A 27,646-nucleotide genomic window follows, 5' to 3' on the forward strand; every position below is an offset into this window, starting at 1 on the left:
TGATTGCGTCCAAGTTTTGGCAATTACAAATAAAACAGCTATAGATATTTGTGTGCACGTTTGTGTGTTATATGTAAATATTCAACTCATTTGAGTAAATAGGAACATGATTGCTAGATCATATATTAAGGGCGTGATTCGTTTTGTAAAAACCTGCCACACTGTCTTCTAAAGCGACCATACCATTTGACATCATCATCAACAATCAATGAGGGTTCCTGTTGCTCTAAATCTTCACCAGCATTTAGTGTTATCAGTGTTTTGGATTTTTGGTCATTCTACTAGGTGTGTGGTAGCATCTCGTTGTTGTTTTAATTTGCTAATTTCTTGATAACATATGATGTGGAGGATCTCTTCAAATGCTTATTTGCCATCTGTACACCTCCATTAGTGAGGTGTCTTTTTTCAGGTCCTTTGCCTTTTTTTTTTTTTTTTTTTTTTTTTGGAGATGGAGTCTTGTTCTGTCACCAGGCTGGAGTGCAGTGGCACAATCTTGGCTCACTGCAACCTCTGCCTCCCCAGTTCAAGTGATTCTCCTGCCTCAGCCTCCCGAGTAGCTGGGACTATAAGTATGTGCCATCATGCCCAGCTAAGTTTTGTATTTTCAGTAGAGACAGGGTTTCACCATATTGGCCAGGATGGTCTCAATCTCTTGACCTCAAGATCCACCCGCCTCAGCCTCCCAAAGTGCTGGGATTACAGGCATGAGTCACCACGCCCGGCCTGCCTATTTATAAATTGGATTGTTTCCTTATTGTTGAGTTTTAAGTGAACACTCTTTTATAACTACTGGTTTTTGAAAAACTGGATCTCTGGGTCCTTTCATAGCATGAACTATAAGCCACCCCAGTGTTCCCTGAAATGTTTCACAGACCTCGAGTTGGGATTTTCCCTTTCTTTCCTGACTCTCACAGGAGCTTTCTGATCTGTGGATGTGGAGTGTGGAATTGCACAGGCCATCACTGGCAGGCTTGCTTCCGGGCCCACTTGCGTACTAGAGCTGCAGTCCATGCATCTTGGCCCATCCTGCCGATGAAGTGACATTTGCAGCCACAATGCAATAGTACTTGTGACAAGCCATACAGTAGCAACTGCCAAGGCTTGTTTTAGTCATGTCAAAATCCCACAGGATACAATTCACCTCTCTCCCAGTCCTTTTACATCCCACATTAAAAAAAAAAAAATATATATATATATATATATATTTATATCTGGACAAGAGGAGGTTGGGTGAGCGGAACAGCACCAAGACTACATCAGCTACAGCAGTGGGTCAGCTTACACTCACCTTCTTTAACCCAGATGCCAGGTGCTGCTATAGTTCTACACAGAGCTGCTGAACAATGCACAGGAAAAAGCCTGGAAACAGGGTCAGAAGGATCATAGAAAAGATGAAATAGGCCAGGCACAGTGGCTCACACCTTTAATCCCAGCACTTTGGAAAGACCGCTTGAGCTCAGGAGTTCAAGACCACCCTGGATAGCATAGGAAGACCCCGTCTCTACAAAAATAAAAATGTAGAAATTAGCCAGGCATAGTGATGTGTGCCTGTAGTCCCTGCCACTTGGGAGGCTTCAGTAGGTGGGTCACTTGAGTTCAAGGGTTCGAGGCTACAATGAGCTATCACAGCACCACTGCACCCTAGCCTGGGTGACAAAGCGAGACCCTGTTTCAAAAAACAAAATAAACCAAAACAAGACAGAATACAGGGTTTGATCAGTATGAGCGATGGCTATGATTAATCTGATTTCTTCATTGACTGATTTGGACTTGAAGCATATGATGAGCTCATTACTGCTTCTCTGACCACAAAGTATGGAGGATTTTACATTAACTTGAGAACCCTGCAGTTAGGACAAGCACCAGAATCTGACGATGACTTCAACAGAGAAAAATCACCAAAAAAGTAGAAGTTGAAGGGAGGCGGTGAGAAAGTAAACAAGAAAGTTGACACTTTCAACAAGGAAATGAAATGGACAAAGCCCAGGTTTTCCAGAGCGGACTTTATAGCCCTCAGTGCTGGTAAAGGGAAGAAAGAATGTTCTTGGGGCTTTAAGGAATCAAGAGGTTTGAGAAATTTCAGAAAGAAATGGGCCCAGGAAAAATGGGGACAAGGAGCAGAAGCCTGTGGGAATTGGGAGCACCTCCCACCCCTTGCTCTCAACTTTCCGCTCTGCTTCTGACAATAGCTTGCTTCAGGCGGCCACTGCCATGGTCTCTCTGACAGATTTGGACTTGAAGCAGCTGTTCGATAAGTCTCCAGAAGGAAGAGCCTTCTGTGATATGGATGATGAAAGAGATTCCCTTAGGGTGGGATTGGCCTAGGAATTTGGAGTTCTCTTCCCTCCCAGAAGGCCTGCCAGTGCCGCTGAAGAAGGTCATTAAGGAGCTGGTTCAGGCTGCCAGAGCTGCTGAGAGAGAGAGCCAAAGGGAAGTCCTTCGCCCAGGATATGGGTGGCATCCTGTTGGACATAGAGGAGCAGATATGGAAGCTGAGCGGCCAGATTTGCTGCGAGGTGCATGGCCAGCCATCTCACTCCATGCCTGCCCTGCAGCGAGGACATCCTGGTCAAACTTGCTCAATACCGTCTTCTCTGTGAACTGTTGAGTGCATCTGAAGGAGCCTCTAGAGAAACTCAAAGAAGCCACTGGCAGGGCAATGCCAGAGCAGATGGCCGCACACCACGATGAATGCCCAGCAAATCACAAGCAAAGATTGCAAAGATGCTGGAGGAGGAGAGGGGCACGGAATAGAGAGAACAGGGTTTTGTTTTTTCTTGTTCTTTTGTTTTGTTTTCTGCTAAGGAAAAAAAGAAAAGAAGAGCAGAGCCTGGAAGAGATTTCTAGTGATGAAATCAAGGAGGTGCTCTGTGTGGTGGTGAAGATGAACCTGGAGGGCTGGGATCTGGAAGAAAACAAGACCCAGTGTGGAGGGGACTACGAGAAAGCTTGCCTGGGTGACAGAATGCACATTCTCTGACCTCAATGTGGGCGCAGCCCAGGTTTCTGTATAAGGAGAGCAGACCACAGCGTAAGTCCTCCACATTAATACTGAACAAGAAGAAAGTAATGGCGCCTTCTAAATTCAGAGTGAAGAAATAAATCATGGACTGAAACTGCTAAAAAGGTTCTCATGCCTTCAGCCCAAATTGCCAGCCTCACTGTTTTGCCTGCAGAACATCAGGGAGGTCGGCACACGGGGGCCTCAAACAGGATGCTCTCATGCAAGGCATCTGGCAGGAGCCTTGCTGATCCTGCTTTTCTCAATCTGGAAGACTCATTAAATAAAGACTTTAATGATTACTTCACCCCATTTGTTCAAAGCTGTGTCCAAGGAACTGGCTCTGTTGAATATCAGAGCAAGTGAGAGCCCTGAACTCACACCCCCAGACCAAGCTTGTCCAATCCATGGCCCATGGGCTGCACGCGCCCCAGGATGGCTTTGAATGCAGACCAACATCCAACACAAGTTCATAAACTGTTGAAAAACATTATGAGATTTTTTTTGCGATTTTTTTTTTTAGCTCATTAGCTATCGTTAGTGTATTTTATGAGTGGCCCAAGACAATTTTTCTTCTTCCAAAGTATCCCAGGGAAGACAAAAGATTGGACACCCCTTCCCTAGGCCTTTGGAAACACCTGCTATGGACTGAATGTTTGTGTCCCCACCCCAAAATTCATGTGTTGAAATCCTAATCCCCAGTATGATAATATTAGGAGGTGGGGCCTTTGGGAGATGATCAGGTCAGGAGGGTGGAGCCCTCATGAATGGGATTAATGCCCTTGTCAATGAGGCCCAGCCGGGTGTGCTGGTGCATGCCTGCAGTCTGAGCTACTTGGGAGGCTGAAGCAGGAAGACTGCTTGAGCCCAGAAGTTTGAAACCACCCTGGGCAACATAGTGAGACCCTGTCTTAAAGAAAGGAAAGAAAGACAAAGAGAAAGAGAAAGAGAGAAAAAGAAAGAAAGAGAGAAATCGAGAAAAAGAAAAAGAAAGAAAGAGAGGGAGGGAGGGAGGGAGGGAGGGAGGAGAGAAGAGAAGAGGCCACGTGCAAGTGGCTCATGCCTATTATCCTAGTATGTTGGGAGCCCGAGGCAGGTGGATCACTTGAGGTCAGGAGTTCAAGACCAGCCTGGACAACATGGTGAAACTCCGTCTCTACTAAAAATACAAAAATTAGCTGGGCGTCGTGGTGCACACCTGTAATCCCAGCTACCCAGGAGGCTAAAGCAGGAGAATCGCTTGAACCTGGGAGGCAGAGGTTACAGTGAGCCGAGATAGCACCACGGCACTCCAGCCTGGGTGACAGAGGGATTCCATCAAAAAGGAAGGAAGGAAGGAAGGAGGGAAGGAAGGAAGGAAGGAAGGAGGGAGGGAGGGAGGGAGGGAGGGAGGGAAGGAAGGAAGGAAGGAAGGAAGGAAGGAGAAAGAAAGAAAGAGACAGAGAAAGAAAGAATGGAAGGAAGGAAGGAAGGAAGGAACTTTCTAAAGCCCAATTCCTTTGGAGTATCACCCTCTAGCTCTCTGTAACCACCTCCTCAATTTCCTGGCTGAGTGGACAGTGGCCGTGGAACAGCCCTCTGAAAAGAAAAACCCCAGGAGTTCTTTCTAGCGACAAAGAGCTCTCCTGCCGGGCTCCCCTCAGCAAAAGCTATCCAGAGGAGCAATAGTCTAAATCGCAGCACCATGATTTGCCACAGACATCTTATGGGGACCCAGAACCTGGATCCAAGTCCGTCTTTTATGAACCATATCAACAGCACAAAAGCTTTGCTCCCATATTCCACTCAGCTTCATTTGGTAACAAGCTCTCAGACACAGAATCTTCCTCCTCTGAGTCTCAATATTCATTTCTCCAGGGCAGTCTCTTTAGGAGGCATTTTCAGCCCACCAGCAATAGTTTGCTTGAGAACCCAGCCTCATCCGCTACTTTCCTGAGCCATATGGTCAAACAGCATTCAGCCAAAATCTTCAGGGCCATCTTACAAGTTTCCTTCCCTTTGCTGGCTCCCAACATAGGATTTCTTTTAGCAGTTCCTCCTCCAGAGCACCACTTCCTCCTGGAAACTTACTTCAGGCATACAGCTTCCCTCCACTGGACAGTCTGAACTGTTTCCCAGAAACTGACCGTGGTGGTTCAAATGAAGAGTTCAGTGATGGCAGCCGGGGAGGAACAAAGCTACTGACCTCATCCTTGAAACCCACCATGGTTAGCAGCCCAGTGCTTCTCAGAAAGAATTTGCCTGTCATGATGAAATCTTGCTGTCTGGCTGGGCATAGTGGCTCACACATGTAGTCCAAGCACTTTGGGAGGTCAGGATGGGTAGATTGCTTGAGACTAGGAGTTCACAACCAGCCTGGACAACATGGCAAAACACCATCTCTACTAAAAATACAAAAATTAGCCGGGTGTAGTGGCGCATGCCTGTGATCCTAGCTACTCAGGACATGGGGAATCACTGGAGCCTGGGAGGTTGAGGCTGCAGTGAACCATGATCATGCCACTGCACTCCAGCCTGGGTGACAGAGCTAGAAAAAAAGAAAAGAAAGGGGGAGGGAGAGAGAGAGAGAGAGAGAGAAGGAAAGAAGGAAAGAAAGGAAGGATGAAAGGAAGGAAGGAAAGAAGGAAGGAAGAAACGAAGGAAGGAAGAAATACTTGCTATCTTGAAAAATAAAAAAAGGAGGCCAGGTATGATGGCTTATGCCTGTAATACCAGCACTTTGTGAGGCGAAGGTGGGCAGATTATCTAAGGTCAGGAGTTCAAGACCAGCCTGGCCAACATGGTGAAACCCCATCTCTACTAAAAATAAAAAAATTAGCCTGGCGTGGTGGCAGGCACCTGTAATCCCAGCTACTTGGGAGGCTGAGACAGGAGAATCGCTTGAACCCAGGGGGCGGAGGTTGCAGCAGTGAGCTGAGATCATGCCACTACACTCCAGCCTGGGAGACAGAGTGAGACTCTGTCTCAAAAAAAAAAAAAAAAAAAAAAAACCAATACCAAAAAAATTAAATTAAAAAGGAACTTGCTTGGTTCCTTTGGGCTTCACAGCTAAATCACTGGACATCTGGTGGAGGGACAGATCTTAGGATGGACAGAGTTCTAGGTTCAGGGGATACGACCATGAGTGTTTCTGAGTTCCTACACTGTGGTAAATCAGTTTATAAACCTATGTTTGAAGTCCACCAGATACTTTGGCATTTGGTCTGAGTACTTCATGGACTCCCATAGGCCAAGGGCTCCTTCTGGTTACAAAAGGATTCATAGAATGATCACGGTATGGGTCCCATCCTCACACTGGGTTTAACAGGACAGAAACCTGAACCAAAGACACAACTGAAAGACCTAGCCTTGTCTCTTGAAAAATACATTAGGAACACCTAATGCATACTCATCATGGGGGGCCAATTTCTCCTCTAAACATGACAATGAAGCTGTCTTAGAGAAAGGACTTTTATGGATTCATCAATTGCAAGATAATTGCGATAGGATTTTTGAAGGCACTTATTTGGGCTTGGTTTTCAACATTACCATTAACTGCACTGAATAGAATGATACTGTTCACGGGATGTCATATCATAGGAAGACATAATTCCAATGCCTTTATGGTGGAAGAGAATTAGATAGCTCACATCCATTTCAGCACTTGAAACACTTCTCGAAGACCTTTCTTAAAAGATATGTCTGTTTTTGAGGCAGAGACAGTTTTATTTAGCTGGGCTTTTTAGAGTTGCATTCTATAGGTTTGTGACATCCCGACTTGAAGGTCACCAGGGCCCAGAAAGCCAGCTTTCCAATCCAACCAGAGTTCCAGTTTTTCCAGAGCTCATTCAGGTGGACCCTAATGCTCTTGGAGCTCTTGTTGGTCAAATCTTCATTTCTTTATGAGCAGAGGTTACAAATGGTTCCAAGTCACAGACAGAAATGCCAGTTTGCTTCATTCTTCAAAACCCCTTGGCAACACCACAGTAACAGGTCTCTATGAAGCGTCTGTCATGTAGAAATAGGCCGTGAAGTCCTAGGACCCTGCATGCACTGGAGTATACATGAATTCAAGACAACATACAGTGAAGCTTGGAGGATGGATCAAGATGAACTAGAAGAGATATTCCAGAGCTTCCAAGTCACCAAGTTGTTCACTAAATGCTTCATAACGGTTTCTAGAAATGTGCCTATGAAATTTGCACCACAAGGTGTGCTTGAACTGTCTGCTCTAGCTGAGATAATTCAAATATGTTAAGTGTAAACAGTATGTGGGTGAATTGTATAGTTATGTAATTTATGCAAATTCAGAATGTGATAGACTCTATAGAACAAATGACTCACTTTCTTCCACAAATAAATTGCAAGGGGAAAAAAGGGAAAGGAAACCTATAAACTAAAAGAAACTTAAGATTCATATTAACCAAGTACAATGTGTGAAGCTTGTTAGGACATTAATTTGAGATATAAACTCGTTGTTTTAATGCGCCAATGGGAAAAAAAGAACATTTATTGTATATTTGATGAAAATGGGAATTGTTTAATTTTTTTTAAGTGTGATAATGATATTGTGGTTCTGAAGGAATGAAGGAATAAAGACAGAAGAAAAGACAAGGAATTTGACTGGCCTTTGTCCTCAGTTACTGGGAGGTAACCTATAAACCCTTGAAATTTCCCAAGTGTTAGGAGTGCCTTGGTTAGGCATGGTAGGCCCCTGAGCCCCCACCTGATAGTTTAAGCTAATAGATGGCTCAGGGTGACGCCTGGCCATGCCAGAAAAACCAACCACATAATTAGAAGGTTGGGGCTTTGAGCCTCATGATATCAGCCTGTCCTGTGCAAGTAGGGTGTGGCTGGAGCTTGAGTTCAACCACATGGGTAATAATTCCATCAACCATGCCTACATAATGAACCTGGTAAAAACTCTGGAAACCAAAACTTATGCAAGCTTCCTGGTTTGGCAGTAGTCTATGTATGTATTGCCAAATATCTATGCTGGAAGGCTCACACATCCCTGATGACACAGAAGCTTCATATTTGGAACCCTCCCAAGCCAGGATTCTTCCCCATGTCTCTCTTATAATTTGCAATCTTTGCCTGTAATTAACATGGCTGTGAGTGTATTAGGTTTGGTGAATTCTATGAGTCTTTCTCACAAATTATTAAAACTGAGGGTGGTTTTGGGACCCCCCCCGGGGCCCACCCCAACTTATAGTTGGTATCAGAAATCTTGGGCAGACTTGACAGTGGAGGACTACACCCTTAACCTTGAGTCTGGCCACTTCCAGGTAGAAAGAAAAGAGGTCCTGTCTTTGAAGATACATATGGAAGCATTTACAGATGAACTGGTATGTCTTAGATCTGCTGCAAAATTACGTAGGGTGTAGGGGGAAGGGAGTTGAGACATAGATTGGCCATGTGGAGTCACAGAAGATGGATGCTGGGAACATGAGAGTTCATGAAACTACGAAACTATTGTCTCTACTTTTATATGTGATTTATATTTCCAAAATGAAAATAACAGTGATCTATGCATTAAAAATATGGATCAGTACCCTCCACCGTGTGGTAGGCAGAATTCTAAGATGGCTTCCAAGATGCTAGGCCCATGGTATACACACACCTCCACCCAATTATTCAGTCAAACTCTAAGCTAGGTGGTGCTGTGAAGGAGTTTGATGGATGAGCTTAAGATCCCAAATCACCTGGCCTTAAGATAGGGAGATTATCCTGGGTTAACCTGACCAAATTAGGTGAGCCCTTTAAAAAGCTGGGACTGGCCGGACATGGTAGCTCACGCCTGTAATCTGAGCATTTTGGGAGGCCGAAACGGGTGAATCACAAGGTCAGTAGTTCAAGACCAGCCTGGCCAAAATGGTAGAAACCCTGTCTCTACTAAAAATACAAAAAAAATTAGCCAGGTGGTGGCAGACACCTTTAATCCCAGCTACTTGGGAGGCTGAGGCTGAAGAATCACTTGAAACTGGAAGGTGGAGGTTGCAGTGAGCCGAGATCGCACCACTGCACAACAGCCTGGGCGACAGAGCAAGACTCCATCTCAAAAACAAAAAACCAAAAAACACAAAGCTGGGACTTTTCCTCGAGAAGAGACTCATAGAGAGAGCCAAAGCATAAGAGGGATTCAACACAAGGCATGTTCCTCCTTCTTGGCTTTAAAGATGGAGGAGGCCACTTGGAAGGGAATGTGGATGGCCTCTAAAAGCCAAGAGGAGCCTGTGGCTAACAGCTGGTAAGGAAACGGAGACTTTAGTCATACAGCTAGAAAACCAAATTCTACCGCAACCATGTTAGTTTGGAAGAGGACTTCCAGTCCCAGATGAGCATGCAGACAGACAACAACTTGATTTCAATCTTATGAGCTCCTCAACAGAGAACTCAGCTATGTCGTTGTGGCAGACCCCTGACCTACGGAAAAAGTGAGCTGAAAAATGTGTCCTGTCGTAAGATGTAAAGTTTGTGTTAACTTGTTATGCAGCAATAGAGAACAGACACAATCAATAAAAATCAATTCCAGTTAGGAAAAACAAAGTTTTACAAATTTTTGAACCAAATTTAGAAAAATACATTTATGACTGTGGTGCAGGGAAGGACTTCTTCTTCTTCTTCTTTTTTTTTTTTTTTTTTTTGAGATGGAGTCTTGCTCTTTCACCCAGGCTGGAGTGCAATGGTGCCATTTTGGCTCAATGCAACCTCTGTCTCCTGGGTTCAAGCGATTCTCCTGCCTCAGCCTCCCAAGTAGCTGGGACTATAGGCACGTGCCACCAACCCCAGCTAATTTTTTGTATTTTTAGTAGAGACGGGGCGTCACCATGGTAGCCAGGATGGTCTGGATCTCCTGACCTCGTGAACCGCCCACCTCGGCCTCCCAAAGTGCTGTGATTACAGGTATGAGCCACTTTTTTTTTTTTAGGGTTACACGATAATTTATTTATCGAGAGCCTCCTCTCCCCACCCTTGCAATCTCTAGGTCACTTTTTCCACTTGTAGATTTTTCGCACCAGCCCCAGAAAGATGGCTGGAGCAGGGGCACTGCATACTGTTCAATGAGACCCATAATGTGGCTGTAACTGTCTTCCTCATATTGCAAGAACACAGCTGGCAGATCCAGCTCCTCATATAGTGCTTTCACCTGGGCCACCTTCTCAGCCTCCTTCTGCCCGTAATTCTCCTATAGGATCTGGTACTGTTCCAGAGTGTTCTCTTGCAGACACTGAACCACCAGCCAGCTGCCTTTGTTGTCCTGGATGTCAGTGCCAACTTTGCCAGTCACACTGGGGTCCCCAAAGAGGTCAAGGTAATCAACCTGAATCTGAAGGAACTCTCCCATCTCCAGCAGGATCTACTTGGCATTGGCATGCTCCTTCTCACCATCAATTCCTGCCATGTACATAGCAGCAGCTACAGGAAGGTAGAAGGAGTAGAAAGCCGTCTTGTACTTGACAATAGATTTGCACCTCTTTTCAGTGAATCTGCCGAGATCCACATTGCCCTGGGGGGCTGTGATGAGGTCCAGGGACTGCCCAATCTCAGTCTGATAGGAACTCTGCAGGAAAAGCTCAATCAGGTTCAGGTAATAGGGCTGCTTCCGGCAGTAGAGCTTCAGCAGGCAGTAGAAACATGCTTCCAGAAGGACAGCATCATTGATGGCATCCAAACCCACGCCTGGCTTCTGATACCAGCAGATCTGTCCCAGGCAAGTGAGGGATGAATCCATGATGTCATCTACCACCAGGAAGAAAGCTTGCAGCAGTTCCACACACCAGCCCACAGTCAGGGCCCGCTGGAGACACTCAGCATCCTGTTTCCTTGGCTTCACCAGCTCCTGGAATGCTACTAGCACCGTCAAACCCCGGTGATACTTGCCTCCAATGGCACTGTACTCCAGGACCTCCTTGAGCCGGGCAATAGTATCTCCTGTCTCTGGGTGCCCCATCTCATCCTCAGTCAGCACCCTAACGATCTGGGAAAAGTGCTGAACAAAATCCTGCTTTTCTTGGGCATAAGCATCTGATTTCTGGTCTCCATTCATTCTGAGGGAGGAGCAAAGGGCTCTGTTCCTAGATGTGGGTTCCTGCTCAGCCAGGATTTCTTAAACTACAAAAGGCACAAACTCTAAAGGAAAAGGTCAATAGATTCAACTATGCTAAAATTACATACTTCTGGACTATTAAATGCACCAAAAAAATGAAGTGAAAAATAAATCCACAGACTAGGAGGTGCTATTTACAACTCATAAAACTTAAAAAGAATATTTTTAAGAACCTTGTACAAATCAATGGGGGGAAAAGAAGCCAACAGAATATGAATTGGTAACTCATAAAAAGGAAGCTTGAAAACCCAACAACATAAAAAGATGTCCAATATGACTATTCATCAGAGAAATGCAAATTAAAACAGTAATAAAATATAATTTTCCCACATTGGATGGACAAAAGCTGAAAGTTCAGATAATTCCGTTTTGGCAAGGATGCAGGGTAACAGAAGCTGTCATGTCCTGCCAATGAAAGTGTCAAATTGTATAGGCACTTCGAGAGCAACGTGATAATATCTAGCAAATTGAAGATGTAGCCAGGTGTGGTGACTCACGCCTGTAATCCCAGCACTTTGGGAGGCCAAGGAGGGTGGCTCATGAGGTCAGGAGTTTGAGACCAGCCTGGCCAACATGGTGAAACCCTGTCTCTATTAAAAATACAAAAATAAGCCAGGTGTGGTGGCACACGCCTATAGTCCCACTGACTCGGGAGGCTTAGGCAGGCGAATCGCTTGAACCTGGGAGGCAGAGGTAGGTGCAGTGAGCCGAGACTGTGCCTTTGCACTCCAGCATGAGTGACAGAGTGAGACTCCATCTCAATAAATAAATAAATAAATAAAATTGAAGATGTATCTGCCCCTTGACCCAGCAGTTCTACTTATGGGAATATATTCTAGATAAAATCTTATATGTAGGCTCAGTGAAACAAGTACCACTGCAACATTATATGTAATATGAAAGACTCCAAGCAACCTAAACGTCCATCGGTAAGATAATGATATTAATTAACTTTTCATTTGTATCAATTCTCAAAATGCTCCTTTCATCTTGACTGCCCACCCATCTGGAAATGATCTGGAAACATGAACTGTTTGTTACACCAGCTCTAAGAGTCACCTGCCGTTCTCTGGATTGTTGTCATCCTCAGAAAAATGTTTTTACTGACTGTGATCTTCTGAGCCAACAGGGATCAAAAGGGCCCAATATATTGGGAAATGCACTTTTTCCCAAAAATGAAATGACTTGCTAAAGTGAGCTGGAAATTGCTGTGCTGAAAGAGAATATGGGTAATCCAAGAGATGCAAATGAATGCTTCTAAGCTATTGAGAAAGGACTCTTCTTGAAAGGTGCACCCCAGTCCACATGAGAATTAATTTCATCTAATGAAGCTGAGCATAGTGAAGCTTAGTGTCTAAAAGCCAATCTGTGGATTCCTCTAAACATACTAGAATGAGGCATCATGTTCCACTGTTCAGAACGCATTCAGCTTTGTAATCCCAGCACCTGAGGTCAGGAGTTAGAGACCAGCCTGGCCAACATGGCGAAACACTGTCCCTACTAAAAAAAAAACACAAAAATTAGCCAGGTGTGGTGGTGGGCACCTGTAATCCCAGCTACTCAGGAGGCTGAGGGAGGACAATCGCTTGAACCCAGGAGGCGGAGGTTGCAGTGAGCCGAGATCGTGTCATTGCACTCCAGCCTGGGAAACAAGAGTGAAACTAAACTCCATTTCAAACACACACACACCACACACACACACACAGAAACAGAAACAAACAAAAAGAACACATGCAGCTTTTTAAATCACCTCCAAACTTTGCCATCTTCATTTTGGTTTTATTTACACCTTACTGAGGCCAGGTGTGGTGGCTCACACCTGTAATCCCAGTACTTTGGGAGGCCGAGACTGGCAGATCATTTGAGGTCCCGAGTTCAAGATTAGCCTGGCCAACATGGCAAAAACCCCGTTGATACTTTTAGTAGCGAAATACAAAAAACAGCCGTGCATAGTGGCAGGCGCCTGTAATCCTGGGTACTCGAGGGGGCTAAGACAGGATAATCGCTTGAACCTGGGAGGCGGAGGTTTCAGTGAGCGGAGATTCTACCACTGCACTCCAGCCTGGGCGACAAGAGAGAAACTCCATCTCAAAAAAAATCTCATTTACACCATACTGTCTCAGATGGGAAATGTCCGGATAAATTTGTCTGAATAATTGCATGAGATACCCTCAAGAAGCTGCTCATGTATGAATTTAACAAAATAAACTGTAGAAAGGATTCTTTCGTTGTTCGTTATCTATTCCTGACAAACTTGTACTTTTACAGGGATTTTTATACCCATTCTAGATCCAATTTATATTTTAATTACATTGGAAGTTTATAAGGGAGTACACATTGGAAGCAGGTCTACATTGTATTATTTATAATTGTTCTTCTTGGATACTATCCAATGCCTTCCATTATAATAATTGACTAAATAGAAGTAGCAAAGATATGTTTTCCCATTTTTGCTGATAGATAAAATGGAGTGATATTTTAAAATTCAAACAATAAATTTTCCTAAAATACTCCAATTGCAGTAATGCATGAGATGCTACAAAATGTATACGAGTTTGATTAATCGTTTTATGAACCATCATCACATAATTACCCAGATTTATCACTTTAAATTAAATGAAAATTATTTGTTACAAGTTTGTGCAACTATGGAAGTGTTGACTTTTGTTCTCATTCGCTCAGTTTGAACCAAGCCACATCGTGACGTGCAAAGCCATTTTCTCTTTGTGCTAATTATCCAAAGGCGAATTAAAGGTGTTTTTCATTTACCTAGTGTGCTAAACTCGCTGGGATATAAAACTAGGTATAAAAAATCAAAAACTGAATTGCAAAGTCAAAGCACTGAGGAAAAGCTCTAGATTTCTTCCATTCCAACCCTAAGGAGTTTAAACATGATGACCATTTTAGCAAGCCAAGGAAGGCCTTCCTGCTTAAAGTAATCACTAAGCTGATGGCAATAGAGTGTCCAATTATAACAAATGGGTGAAAAATTAAAATAACAAAAAAGACCCTTCATGTGATAACCAGGGGGGAAAAAATAGGCAATACCATATCCTTAAGAAGTTAGTCAAGGAACAGGTGGGGCCACCCACAAAAACCACTCTTTCAGCGCCAGAGCCCTATTCTCAGGCACCATTCGCTCTCCTTTCTCTGTCATGTGTCCAAGATCCTGGCTGTCCCCTCCCCTCTGGCAGCCTCCACACAGGAGTCCACACCTATTTCTGTGCTCCTGAGATCATTCATTTGGGCCAAAGCATCAGAAACCACCTGGATTTTCTGAGATAGATGTAGAAAGTGCTTACATCATGACCCACAGAGCCAGCTCCATGTCTCCATTTCTCTCTTTCAGGCCCCGCTTGCTCATTTTGCCACAAGAATGTCTCTTCCTGACCTCTCCTAGCAGGGCTCTGCCACCTCCCATCTTTTGCTTCTCCTGCTTTCTGCTACCAGATCTTGCCCAGTCCTTCGTATCTCTGCTGATTCTTACATAAAGCCATTTAACCCTCTTACAAGTCCAAATCTGTCCCCCATCACTTGCTCAGAAACCAACAATTCTCCTTGTGTGGGACCCACCCCCCTGAGGGTCTTGTGAGAACTTACAAGCAGCAACAACTAAGAAAAGGTTTTTTGTTCTCTCACATCTACCTACCAGCTCTGGCCGCCTCATGGGAATCAGAAACAATGTAACCAAACTCAGGTTCAGCTGCTCACTGCTTAAAAAGCCAGACACACAGGAAGCAAGGTTTGGTGGAAGGAAAGCAGGTTTATTCAAGTGCTAGCAGCTTGGGAGATAGCCACACTCAAGTCTCAAAAAAGCCAGCTCAAATTCTCAGGCTGGCTCAAGGGGTTTTAAGGGAAAGGGGTACATAGGCTGCAAGTCCTCTTGTCATTTTCTGATGGCTAGCTTGAGTAATTGACCATCCAGAGACCTGGTTAGCATCCTCTCGTTGGGGGTCAGGTTGCAGATTAACTGTGTACGTACCAATTGCTTCTTGGAAGGGGAAAGATTGCAACTGCCAGTCCCACGGTCATGCCTGGATTGTTTCAAGATTAGCCTCTGGAATTGTGAAGCAAACAGGAAATTGGGTATATAGCAAGAAACAAATGGAGAAAGGGGTTATTTATTTATTTATTTTTTTAGATGGAGTTTTGCTTTTGTTGCCCAGGCTGGAGTGCAATGGCGCAATCTCAGTTCACCGAAAACCTTCACTTTCCGGATTCAAGCGATTCTCCTGCTTCAGCCTCCTAAGTAGCTGGGATTACAGGCATGCGCCACCACGCCCGGCTAATTTTGTATTTTTAGTAGAGACGGGGTTTCACCATGTTGGTCAGTCTGGTCTCAAACTCCTAACCGCAGGAGATCCGCCCGCTTTAGCCTCCCAGTGTGCTGGGATTACACACGAGAGCCACTGCGCCCGGTCAAAAGGAGTTACTTTTAGAGTAAGCTAACAAACTGGTTATACAGGTTACAGTAATACATGTGAAAGAAATTTTTTAGTTATAAAGCACTATATACTTTTTCTTGGTGATTATTTATTCCAATTCCCCCCTTTCTAGAGATGATACAACTGAAGGCCGAAGAGGTTAACTTGCCCAAACGTTTAATGGTAAAGATTGACTTTAATCCTGGTCTCTAACCCACTGTCCTATAATTCCTTCCATTCACCTGAACTGCTTTGGGTAATTCACAGATTTCTGAAGACTTTGCTTTCCCTTTCTCCACTAATTTGGGATTAAATTGAAAGCTTTCTCCTAGAGCTCTCATCACATTAACACACCAGCATGAGGTCATTCACACAGATCTTATCGTTGAGGAAATGGAAGGAAAGGCACTATTCACTCTTCTACTAATTCATTCATTCAACAGGTATTTTTTGAGCATCTATTTTGTTCCAGGAGGTGTTTCTTTTTTCCTGCCTCCGTTTTATTTATACAAATAGCGCAGCTGTACCCCAGCCCCATGCAGACGGCAGCCCAGGGGGAGGGGGTTGGTCACACCAGTCCTTCTGTCCTCACGTTGGCAGACAGAGATCTCTACTCTGAAGCCTTTGTAAGGGCCTGGGCACCTTTGGGAGCCTGAGCTGGAACTGAAGCTGGAGCTGTAGCCTGGGCCTTGGTTTGATCCTTGGTCTTGGCCTTGGCCTTTGGCCAGCAGAGCCTGAGCCCCTTGGCAATGTGGGCATGAGCACGCTTCCCAAGCTTGGGGTAGGCAATGTAGGCAAGTTAATCAAGCTTGCAGCTGACACCCTTTGAGATCTTGGGCCTAACTTCCTTGGGCTTTACTAGGGCCCTGATGGCCTCAGCACGTGCACTCATGGCCTTGGCATTGTGGGCCTGCATCTTTTTTAGGCCCTTCTTGTTGTGCTTCTTGGCAAAGCCCATGTTCCTCAGGAACTTGGGGTCCACCCCCCTTAAGAGATTTGTATCTTTGTGATCGGGGTTTCTTGATACCATTTCTGTGCCACTTTCGGGGCTGCTTGTGTGTGGTGTGGTTCTTGGACTTGGCCATGTCTGCACCTAAGCCACAGCTTCTGGGAGCTGTTTTAAACTCTGAAGACATAGCAGTAATCAAAATAGACAGAAAACCCTTGCCCTTATGGAACTTGCATTCTAGTGGGATGATGAACAAATACATAACGTATTTAACGTGAAAGATGTTGGCAAATGCTAGGGAGAAAAATAAGCAAGGGAAGGAGGATAGGGAGTGTCAGAGGAAAGAGGAAGGAAGTTGCCATTTTAAATATGACAGTCAGAGAAGTCTTCCCTGAGGAGGTGACATTTTGCCAAAGACCTGAAAGACATGAAGAATCAAACCATGTGTCTATGGGGAGAAGAGCACTCCCAACAACAGAAACGCCAGCGGCAAAGCCATGCGTGAGAAATAAGCCAGGTCTGTTGAAGGAGCAGCCAGTGTAGCAGGAACAGAATGAACAGGGGGACAATAGCAAATGAGGACAGAGAGGTGACAGGGATATCATTGTGCAGGGCCTTGGGGACTGTGGAAAGTAGAAAAGTTCCTTTTTAATTTTCTTTCTTGTTAAAGAATAAGTGTGCAGCCAGACGCGGTGGCTCACGCTTATAATCCCAGCACTTTGGGAGGCTGAGGCGGGTGGATCAGGAGGTCAGGAGTTCGAGACCAGCCTGGCCAACACAGTGAAACCCCTTCTCTACTAAAAGTACAAAAATTGGGTGGACGTGGTGGCACATGCCTGTAATCCCAGCTACTTGGGAGGCTGAGGCAGAGAACTGCACTGGGAGGCAGAGGTTGCAGTGAGCCGAGATCATGCCATTGCACTCCAGCCTGGGCGACAGAGCTAGAATCTGTCTCAAAAAAAAGAATAAATGTGCTAGTAACTTTGTTAAGCCCTATGCTATGTAGCTGTTAGACATGCCATGCTTACCGGCACGTAGTACATTCTATGTTCTTGTACTTTAACCAAGATTCTGTGCCGGACGTGCTCACAGGCATGTCCCAGCTCTCCATTGCTTTTACCTGTTTTAAAATGTTTTGTTAGCCAATCGGGTTTTAGTTTAGATTGTGAGGTCTGACTCCAGCCAATGAAGATCAGACACAGCAGTAAGGACGACCCCAAATGTATAAGGAATCAATTTGTCTGTTTTCCTTTGTTCATTGTACTCTTGTGGCACGATGGCTAGTGGGGGTACCCTTCCTGCAGTCCAGGAAGTAAAAATTGCGTTGCTGAAAGATCCTTTGTCTCAGTGCTGATTTTTCTTTGCAGCACCAAGCATCTATTTTCAACATCAATTTCCGAAAGGGGCCACAGTAAGGAATCTGGCCTTTAATCTGAGTGGGATGGCAGGCTGTGGGAGGGGTCTAAGCTGAGGAGTGGCTCCCACCCCCACATGACTCCTTCGGTCTGCCCCTCCAGCACCACTCATTCCAAGTTTCAGGACAAGGGCTTCAAGTCATTTAGGTCTGGGTGGGAAGTTCAGGCACCACTTCCCCTTTTCTCTGGGATATCTGCACTTTGAGTCTGTCTTTTTTGACAGAAAAGATAAAACAGCCTAATTAGAGGACTTTTGAGGATCTGCGGGAGGTGTTTTCTAAGACCTCTGTGGGTCGTATAAAGTCTCTTTGCAGAACAGGAAGTGAAAAACCTAGGAACTATGAGGTTAGGAGAGGCAGCAGACTCAGGCAGCTTTGAGGAAGTCAAGAAACGGGAAAACTCAGTCTAGAGACCAAAGAATTAATACCTGATACGTGCGTAGGACCGTCACACACGTTCAGTAGTTGACGATTCTGTGTCCTAAGGACTCAGAGTAGACAGCATTAGCCTTGTCTATCGTATAACAAGGAAACTTAGGAACAGAGAGATTCCATGATCTGCCATTAGTGTAACCACCCAAGGGGTTCACCTTGCCCGCTGCCTAGACAGAGTCGATTTCTCAAGACAGGGGAATTGCAATAGAGAAAGTAATTCATGCAGAGCTGGCTGTGTGGGAGATGGGAGTTTTATTATTACTCAAATCAGTCTCCCGGAGCATTCGGGGAGCAGACTTTTTGGTTTAGTCTTTTGTTTTTTTGAGATGGAATCTCACTCTTGTCACCCAGGCTGGAGTGCAGTAGCGTGATCTTGGCTGACTGCAACCTCCACGTCCCAGATTCAAGCAGAGTAAAAAAGAAAAAAATAGAAAAGAAAAAAAAATACAAAAATCAGCTGGGTGTTGTGGGGCAGGCCTGTAGTCCCAGCTACTCATGAGAATCACTTGAACCTGAGAGGCAGTTGATCGTGCCACTGCACTCCAGCCTGGGACACAGAGCAAGGCTCTGTCTCAAAAAAAAAAATGCAGGTTAAAATGCATTTTGACACACTGACATTAAAAATGAAAGGTACACCAGCTGTGGTGGCACATGTTTGTAATCCCAGCACTTCGGGAGACAGAGGTGGAAAGATTGCTTGAGGCCAGCAGTTTGAGATGAGCATGCGCCACATAGTGAGACCTTGTCTCTCCAACATATATACATACATATATTAAATTTGTTAAATTAAAGGTAGTATATTAGTAAAATAGAAAATGAGGCTGAGTGCAGAGGCTCACACCTATAATCCCAACACTTTGGGAGGCTGAGGTGGGCGGATCACCTGAGGTCAGGAGTTCAAGACCAGCCTGACCAACATGGAGAAACCCTGTCTCTATTAAAAATACAAAATTAGCAGGACGTGGTGGCGCATGCCTGTAATCCCAGCTACTCGGGAGGCTGAGGCAAGAGAATCGCTTGAACCCGGGAGGCGGAGGTTACAGTGAGCCAAGATCACACATTCTCTCCAGCCTGGGCAACAAGAGCAAAACTCCACCTCAAACAAAAAAAAAAAAAAAAAAAAAAAAAAAAAAAAAAAAAAAGCCAGCAATAGGTAGTATAGTTTAGTGTCAAATCACCTGGTTTAAAGCAGTTTACCATATTAGCAGTGCCCCAATCTAAAGTATTTATTTCATTTATGATGAGAACAACATGTGAGCACTTCCTAAAGCCACCCACAGAACTCCAACATTGTTCTATGTTCATAAAATCCGATTCAACATAAAATGATTTGTGTGGATTACTTAGCACTATATTTAGCTGCCATAACTAGAAAAGGATAGACGTTATGAGAGAACTATTATGCTTTCACTGCCATGAAAATTTAGTCTTTAGCCTAAAAAACTTACCCCTAGATTAAATTCTGCATGGACCTTGCAACTGAGGAAAATCAGACTGCATCTCATATCAAACACTAAGTGCATAATTGAATTTTTGCAAACCTAATCATAATCTAAACCAAGAGTCGGCAAGCTTTTTTAAAAAGGACCAGATAGCAAATGTTTTAGGCTTTGCAGACCATATGGTCCCCGTGGCAACTCTTCAGCTCTGCTGTTGTTGCGCAAAAGCAGCCATGGACAATATGTAAACAAATGGGCAGTGTGGCTGTGTTCCAATAAAACTTTATTTACAAAAACAGACAGCAGGGCAGATTTGGTCCACAGGCTATAGTTTACTGACCCCTAATCCAAACATAGTAGAAAACAGCTTGTTATGTAAACTGAACTTGAAGGGAGTTTTTTCAAATTACATTAAAAAGTCCTTTCGTCATGTACTTCCCACATCCCCACCCCTGCGCACTTTTTTTCTCTTTTTTGTAAATTGAACTTAGAATATTCGATATGCTGCAAACAAAGCAAATCCATACCAGATGTCATTATGACTCAAAGGACTCTTGAGCCATGATTTTGCTTAGTCTCCTAACGTGAAATAAATCTGTGCCTAAATTGTCTCAGAAAGATGGGAATTTGATGATCCACTTGTGGCTCTACAAGAAAGTTTGATCCCAAATTGCCTTAACAATCCATGTTATCCTCAAAATAAAATCATTTTTTCTTATACCTAACCCCAACCTTCCCCACCTGTCTTCTGTAGAAAGAGTAAACATCCAGCTTTTGACTTCCTTCAGTATTAACCACCTCTGGATGATAATTCATTCACAAAGCCAGCCTGAGATCATCAGGATCACTTGGCTATAGGTAGCATCTCCCCTTGGAGAGCCCCTTAAAGCCACAAGTATTTTCATAGATGCAGTGATGTCTTAGCATAACATCTGTAATCTCTTACGCCTCTTTTTTTTTTTTTTTTTTTGAGACAGAGTCTAGCTCTGTCTCCCAGGCTGGAATGCAGTGGCGAGATGTCGGTTCACTGCCATCTCCAACTCCCAGGTTCAAGCAATTCTCTTGTCTCATCCTCCCAACTAGCTGGGATTACAGGCACCTGCCACCATGCCCAGCTAATTTTTTTTTTTTTTTTTGAGTTGGAGTTTCGTTCTCGTTGCTCAGTCTGGAGTGCTGTGGCACAATCTTGGCTCACGGCAACCTCCGCCTCCCAGGTTCAAGCAATTCTCCTGCCTCAACCTCCCGAGTAGCTGGGATTACTGGTGTGCACACAATGCCTGGCTATGTTTTCCATTTTTAGTAGAGATGGGGTTTTGCCATGTTGTCCAGGACTGGTCTCGAGCTCCTGGACTCAAGTGATCCACCCGCCTCAGCCTCCCAAACTGCTGGGATTACAGGTGTGAGCCACCACACCTGGCTAATTTTTGTATTTTTAGTAGAGACAGAGCTTCACCATATTGGTCAAGCTGGTCTCAAACTCCTGACCTCAGGTGATCCACCTGCCTCGGCCTCCCAAAATGCTGGGATAACAGGTGTAAGCTACTGTGCCCGGACTCTTATGCCTCTTTTAGCAGACTTTTATCCCCACCCCCTTCCTCTCCCTGCAACATTCCAACTAGGTACAGTTTTAAAGCAATAGAAAAAAAGGGAGCTGGCACAGTGGCTTACACCTGTAATCCCAATTACTTGGGAGGCTGAGGCAGGAGGATCACTTGAGCCTAGGAATTGAAGGCTACAGTGAGCTATGATTGTGCCCCTGCACTTCAGCCTGAGTGATAGAGTAGGACCCTGTCTCTAAAAGAAAAAAAAAGGAAAAGATTGAATGGCCTTGTGCTAGCTAAAATGTGATCTTGAAATATCCATTATTCATTAATTTTATTTGTTTGGCTTCTTCTATAAACTCATGTGAAGAGCGTTGAGTATACAGTTGGCCTCTGAGAGAATTAGCAAACTCCACGTGGAAATCTAAGAGGCCACTTGTGGGAGAAATCGATCACAGGTGGGCCTCCTTAAACCTGGCGGAGGTGGATTTACTGTGAAGCTTCAGGGCCCCTCACTGCATAGGCACCTTCCAAGGCCCTGAAACGAGTCCTAGCTGTCTGTTCGCATAGTCAGAAGTTTCTATAAAATTCACAAAAGACAGATAGTATCATTCCATTCACTTTATTTATTTATTTATTTATTTATTTAGAGACACTGTCTTGCTCTGTTACCCAGGCTAGAGTGCAGTGGTGTGATCTCAGCTCACTGCAAACTCCGCCTCCTGGGTTCAAGCGATTCTCCTGCGTCAGCCTTCCGAGCAGCTGGGACTACAGGTGCCCACCACACCCGGCTAATTTTTATATTTTAGTAGAGACGGAGTTTCGCCATATTGACTAGGCTGGTCTTGAACTCCTGACCTTGTGATCTGCCCGCCTCAGCCTCCCAAAGTGCTGGGATTACAGGCGTGAGCAACCGCGCCCGGCCTTCCAATCACTTGAGATCACTGGCTGTTTCCACTGCAACTTACTTTTCATCACACTTTCCCTCCTGTAGAATGAAGTGGAGGGCCTGTGGACATTCTAAATAAACATTCCCTACAAATTGGATTTACTTCAAAATTAATATTTACATTTGAATCTAAATTTTGATTAAACACACACACACACACACACACACACACACACAAATCTCTGTGACTCTAGCCAGTGATGGATTTTTTTCTTAATGAGAGACCTTGCCCATGGCCCCCCAACATGCACATACATATCAAAATGTCTTTGTATCCTGGTTATAACCTCAGAAAGGAAAAAGACCAAATGTGGTTATAATATATTAGCTAGAGACTAAATCGATTGAATTGTGCCTGTTTGAGGAAAGGGTGACTCCAGGATGGGTTTAGTAGACTCCAGATTAGGAAAAGCAGCCCCAAACCCAGAAGTGGGATATGCTTACCCAACGCTGGTTAAGAGGAAACACACACAGCCAGGATGAACAAGCCACTGAGAGATATTCGCCACCCCTCCGGATTCCACCCTTCCCACTCTATGTTATAACAACTCTATCTCCCCAAATGCCCTGAACCAGAACCGCGAGTCTCTGACAACTGAATCAGAATACCCCCAGGCTAAGTGAATAATTTGGGATTCTGTCTCTTCCAAACATGGCTCCTCTCCTTCTGAGCACAATCAACGCTGAAAACCTGGGCAGGCTGATCTTCGCAACCAAAGACAATCTTTTTTTTTTTTTTTTTTTTTTTTTTTTTTGAGACGGAATCTTGCTCTGTCACCCAGGCTGGAATACAGTGGCACAGTCTCAGCTCACTGTATCCTCCGCCTCCCAGGTTCAAGCGATTCACCTGCCTCAGTCTCCTGAGTAGCTGGGATTACAGGCACGTGCTACCATGCCAGGCTAATTTTTGTATTTTTAGTAGAGACAGGGTTTCACCATGTTGACCAGGCTGGTCTCGAACTCCTGACCCCAGGTGATCCGCCTGCCTTGGCCTTCCAAAGTGCTGGGATTACAAACGTGAGCCACGACACTTGACCAGAAATTTGTCACTTTTTTAAAAAACATGCTTACCAAAAAAAAATTGCTGCCACATCAAAGCTTCAGAGGATGAGATCTGTTTAAAATGAAAGATTCTTGGCTTCTCTAGACATCATTGAACCTCTGGGGTGCAGATAACATTCTCATCTTGTCTGAGCAGGTGGTTTCACAGGCGTATACTTACATAAAAATTCATTCAGTTGCACACATCAGACTTGTGTCCTTTACTGTATGTAGGCTACACTTCAATTTTTCAAAAGGCCTGGTACAGGGCAGTGTGCACAGAAGGCTTCTATCTGCATAAAAAGGAGCACGGAGATTCGCTGTAAGTACATGCTTGGATAAGCATATAGTAGATCTGGAATAATGCACAAAAAAACCGACAACATTGGTTGTTTGGGGGCACTTAGAAGGATATAGGAAGGATAAAAACTCATTTGCACTATATACCGTCCTGTGTCTGCTGAATTTTTACTACACAAATGGGTTTACCTATTTTAAAAATTAGTGACTAGAGGAAAAAGAAACACAAAATCGCAAAGTTCTCATGAATGTATCAAAATCAATCTGGTGAGTCGGTTAGCATTTGTGATACTCCAAGCGTGTGCAATGATGAGGGGAAGACTTTCTTTTTTGTTTTTTGAGACAGAGTTTCACCCTTGTCACCCAGGCCAGAGTGCAATGGCGCGATCTTGGCTCGCTGCAATCTCCGCCAAGGGGAAGACTTTCAAATACACTATTCCTGTTTCAGGAGAAATAATGAGGATTTGCACTCCCTTTCCTCTCCACTACAGTTGTTATGACACTCAGCTAATAACAGCAGACAGGGATGAGGTTGGTGAGAACATGGCAAAGAAATAAACATGCATTGATAACTACCATGAATGAATAATTGTCATTGGATATGATTTTTTATTTTTGCTTTTGTCTTTCAACCCTTTGCTTTTTTCTATTTTTATTCTTCTAGAGTATGTGTATGACATCGAAAGTGGAGATGAGGTCCAGGTGTGGTGGCTTATGCCTGTAATCACAGCACTTTGGGAGGCCGAGGTGAGCGGATCACCTGAGGTCAAGGGTTCGAGACCAGCCTGGCCAATATGACAAAACCCCGTCTCTACTAAAAATACAAAAAAAATAGCCGGGTGTGGTGGCGCACACCTATAATCCCAGCTACTCGAGAGACTGAGGTGGGAAAATTGCTTGAACCTGGTAGATGGAGGTTGCAGTGACCTGAGATTGCATCACTGCACTCCAGCCTGAGCAACAGAGCGAAACTCCGTCTCAAAAAAAGAAAAAAAAAAAGTGGAGATGAGAAATTTAGAGAAAATTGTTCAGATTACCTAAAGCAAGATGCCATGGGAATTAAGGAAGCATATGCGAAAACTGAGAAAATACTGTAGAGGAACCCACACGCCCGTTTCAGACTCCTGTTCCCTTTCCTACCTAACTTCACAGATGATGTGTTCATACTCTAGGTGGTGTTTTTGTGTGGCAGTTGTTGTCTTGAAACCACTGAGTTATCCTGTTACTGGCAGATTTCAGACCACTTTGTAAGAAAATGCACAATTATTTCAGGTGTAAATGAGAAATATGAGGCTGGGTGCAGTGGCTCACGCCTGTAATCCCAGCACTTTGGGAGGCCAAGGCAGGTGGATCACGAGGTCAGGAGATCGAGACCATCGTGGCTAACATGGTGAAACCCCGTCTCTATTGAAAATAAAAAAAATTAGCCAGGCATGGTGGCACGTGCCTGTACTCCCAGCTACTCTGGAGGCTGAGACAGGAGAATCGCTTGAACCCGGGAGGTGGAGGTTGCAGTGAGCTGAGATCACACCACTGCACTCTAGCCTGGGCGACAGAGTGAGACTCGGTCTCAAAAAAAAAAAAAATGAGAAAAATTAGGAACAGAAAAAATTAAATGATGAGCACAAGATACCTCAGTAAAATAATTTCACAAGCAGAACAAGGGTTGTTAAACAAAAACCAGAAAAGTCTTTTCTTTCTTGAATTGTATTTTATTCTTTATTGTTATTTTTTTTTAATCTCTCTCTGTCACCCAGGCTGGAGTGCAGTGGCACGATCTCGGCTCACTGTAACCTCCGCCTCCTGTGCTCAAGCAATTCTCCTGCCTCAGCCTCCTGAGTAGCTGGGTTTACAGGTGCCCACCACCATGCCCAGGTAATTTTTGTATTTTTGCCAGAGACGGGGTTTCACCATGTGTGCCGGCTGGTCTCAAACTCCTAACCTCAAGCGATCTGCCTGCCTCAGCCTCCCAAAGTTCTGGAATTACAGGTGTGAGCCACCATGCCCAGCCTTCATTTTATTTTAGATTCAGGAGGTACATGTACATGTTTGTTACATGGGCATATTATATACTGGAGGGGGTTGGACTTCTAGTGTATTCATTGCCCAAATACTGAACATTTTACCCAATAGGTAATTTTTCAATCCTCCCCACTTTTGGAATCCCCTGTGTCTATTATTTCCATCTTTATGTCCATCTGTACCTGTTTTTAGCTCCCACTTATAAGAGAGAACGTCAGTATTTGATTTTCTGAGTTCGTTCACTTAGGATAATGGCCTCTAGCTTCATCTATGTTGCCGCAAAGGACATGATTTCATTCTTATTTATGGCTGTGTAGTATTCCATGGTGTATATATACCTTTTTTTTTTCTTTTTTGAGACAGGGTCTTGCTTTGTCACCCAGTAGCACAATCACAGCTCACTGCAGCCTCGATCTCCTGGGCTCAAGCAATCCTCCAACCTCAGTCTCCCTAGTAGCTGGGACTTTAGGCATGTACAACCATGCCTGGCTGATTTTTCTTTTTTTTTAATTTTTAATAGAGACAAGATCTCACTTTGTTGCCCAGGCCGGCCTCAAACTCCTGAGCTCAAGCAATCCTACCAGCCTCGGCCTCCCAAAGTGCTGGGATTACAGGCATGAGCCACCATGCCCAGCCCACGTTTTTTCTTTTTTTTTATGCAGTCAACCATTGATGGACACTTAACATTACTGCCATGACTGTGCTATTGTGAACGATGCCACGATGAACATACGAGCCAGGTGCGTTTTTTTATAGTGATTTCTTTTCCTTTGGGTACATACCCAATAGTGGGATTGCTAGGTCGAATGGTAGTTAGATTTTTAGTTCTTTGAGAAATCTCCATACTGTTTTCCATAGAGGTTGAACTCATTTACATTTCCACCAACAGTGTATAAATGTTTTCTTTTCTGTGCATCCACGCCAGCATCTGTTGTTTTTTGACTTTTTAACAATAGCCATTCTGACTGGTGTAAGATGATATCTCATGGTGGTTTCAATTTGCATTTCTCCAGCGATTAGTGATGTTGAGCATGTTTTCATGTGCTGTTGGCTGCTTGTATGTCTTCTTTTGAAAAATGTCTGTTCACGTTCTTTGAACATTTGGGCAAAAAATGCCCAGTTTTTAATAGGGTTGTTTGTTATTTTTTCTTGTTGAGTTGTTTGAGGTCTTTGTAGATTGTGGATATTACTCCTTTGTCAGAGGCATAATTTGCAAATAATTTCTCCCTTTCTGTAGGTTGTCTCTTTACTCTGTTGATTATTTCTTTTGCTGTGCCGAAGCTTTTTAGTTTAATTAAGTTCCATTTGTCTATTTTTATTTTTGTTGGATTTGCTTTTGGGGTCTTCATCATAAATTCTTTACGTAGGCCAATATCCAGAAGGGTTTTTCCTAGGATATCTTCTAGGATTTTTATAGTTTCAGGTCTTTTGTTTTGGCCTTTAATCCGTATGGGGTTAATTTTTGTATTTGGTGAGAGGTAAGGGTCAAGTTTCATTCTCCTGCGTATAGCTAGCCAGTTTTCCCAGCACCATTTATTGAACAGGGTGTCCTTTGCCTATTGTTTATTTTTGTTAACTTTGTTGAATATCAGTTGGTCGTAGATATGTAGCTTTATTTCTGGGTTCTCTATTCTATTTCATTGATCTATGTTACCATGCTATTTTGTTTAATATTGCCTTGTAGTAAAATTTGAAATCAGGCAATGTGATGCCTCTGAATTTGTTCTTTTTGCTTAGGATTGCTTTGGCTATTCAGGCTCTTTTTGGGTTCCATATGAACTTTAGGATTTTTTTTTTTTTTTGAGATGGAGTCTTGCTCTGTCATCCAGGCTGGAGTGCAGTGGCGCAATCTCAGCTCACTGCAACCTCCGCCTCCCAGGTTCAAGTGATTCTGCTGTCTCAGCCCCCTTAGTAGCTGGGATTATAGGCGTGTGTCACCATGCCCGGCTAATTTTTGCATTTTTGGTACAGACAGGGTTTCACCAGTTTGGCCAGGCTGGTCTCAAACTCCTGACCTCAGGTGATCCACCCACGTCGGCCTC

General features: G+C 44.1%; 1 long non-coding RNA gene and 1 pseudogene across 1 annotated transcript; one reads left to right on the plus strand and one right to left on the minus strand.

The window, feature by feature from the left end:
* Window positions 1–2,114: 2,114 nt before the first annotated feature.
* On the plus strand, window positions 2,115–16,362 carry LOC116536701. Its single transcript, XR_004262763.1, has 3 exons — window positions 2,115–2,127; window positions 16,075–16,077; window positions 16,136–16,362. It is a non-coding gene; the product is annotated as an uncharacterized LOC116536701 (long non-coding RNA).
* On the minus strand, window positions 9,970–11,074 carry LOC116536700 (annotated as a pseudogene).
* Window positions 16,363–27,646: the final 11,284 nt, after the last annotated feature.

This window comes from Sapajus apella, unplaced genomic scaffold, assembly GCF_009761245.1.
Source record: "Sapajus apella isolate SASKATOON/1434 unplaced genomic scaffold, GSC_monkey_1.0 scaffold103, whole genome shotgun sequence".
NCBI classification, from domain to species: Eukaryota; Metazoa; Chordata; class Mammalia; order Primates; family Cebidae; genus Sapajus; species Sapajus apella.